The sequence below is a fragment of the Rhinopithecus bieti genome, unplaced genomic scaffold, assembly GCF_001698545.2.
Source record: "Rhinopithecus bieti isolate Rb0 unplaced genomic scaffold, ASM169854v2 repeat_18889, whole genome shotgun sequence".
Lineage (NCBI taxonomy): Eukaryota > Metazoa > Chordata > Mammalia > Primates > Cercopithecidae > Rhinopithecus > Rhinopithecus bieti.
The window spans coordinates 1-928 of record NW_016905859.1 but is presented as its reverse complement, the minus strand read 5'-3'; the positions used below and the strand labels follow the sequence as shown (position 1 = coordinate 928).

Genomic DNA, 928 nt, shown 5'->3' with positions numbered 1-928 from the left:
AAACTGTTTATTACACAGGTGAATTTTGATAGTCATGATGGGCTTATCGGTAGGATTTCTAGTAGCGAGCACGGGCACCAGGGCCTCCAAACTTTCTGGACTCGCAGTGACGGGGATCAGCTACCAGCTGGGTCCGGTCATACTGGATGAGGATGTCTTTGATCTCCTTCTTGGAAGCCTCATCCACATATTTCTGGTAATAGGTCACCAGAGCTTTGGAGATGGACTGACGGATAGCATAAATCTGGGCCACGTGACCACCACCCTTCACACGGACACGGATGTCCACACCAGCAAATCGCTCCTTGCCGAGAAGCAGAACTGGCTCCAGCAGCTTGTATTGTAGCATGCGCGGCTCAATCATCTCCAGGGGCCGCCCATTCACCTTAATGAGACCATTGCCGGGTTTGCAGTGCGCCACAGCTGTGGCTGTCTTCTTGCGTCCGAAGACCTGCACCGGCTGCAGCGGGCCCTTGGACGGCATGGCTGCGAGCGTGGACGAGAGAACCGAACCGCGCGGCGATGCAACCGGAAAAGCATGTTAAATAATTTTAAACATGTTAATTAAATAAATAAGATTAAACAGTTACATACCAGTGCAACTCCTGCAGAATAACGAGTAATACACATCTTTCCAGGAAACGTTGCTCCCACATAATCAGGATAATCTCTATAACTAAATAAATAAGTTTACATTTATAATTGACTTTAACAGACAATTTAAAATGAGAATTCCTGCTAATAATTTAAGCCTGCAGTTCATAAAATCCAAATCTGAAGCAAATTGAGGTATGATCTTTCCATATGTTCTTAATTATTTCAAATTTGCAATACCATTTAATATGACATATTAGTATTAATTAGATTAAATACTCTTGATATCTGAAACATATCCAATGGATCCAACTTTTTTTTTCTTTTTTTTTTT

At 42.8% G+C, this 928-nt stretch overlaps 1 pseudogene across 1 annotated transcript; it reads right to left on the bottom strand.

Annotated features, from left to right (window-relative positions):
• Positions 1-58: 58 nt before the first annotated feature.
• On the bottom strand, positions 59-532 carry LOC108526120 (40S ribosomal protein S16 pseudogene; annotated as a pseudogene). The gene has a single exon (XR_001884419.1). The product of XR_001884419.1 is annotated as a 40S ribosomal protein S16 pseudogene (transcript).
• Between the last annotated feature and the right edge of the window lie 396 nt (positions 533-928).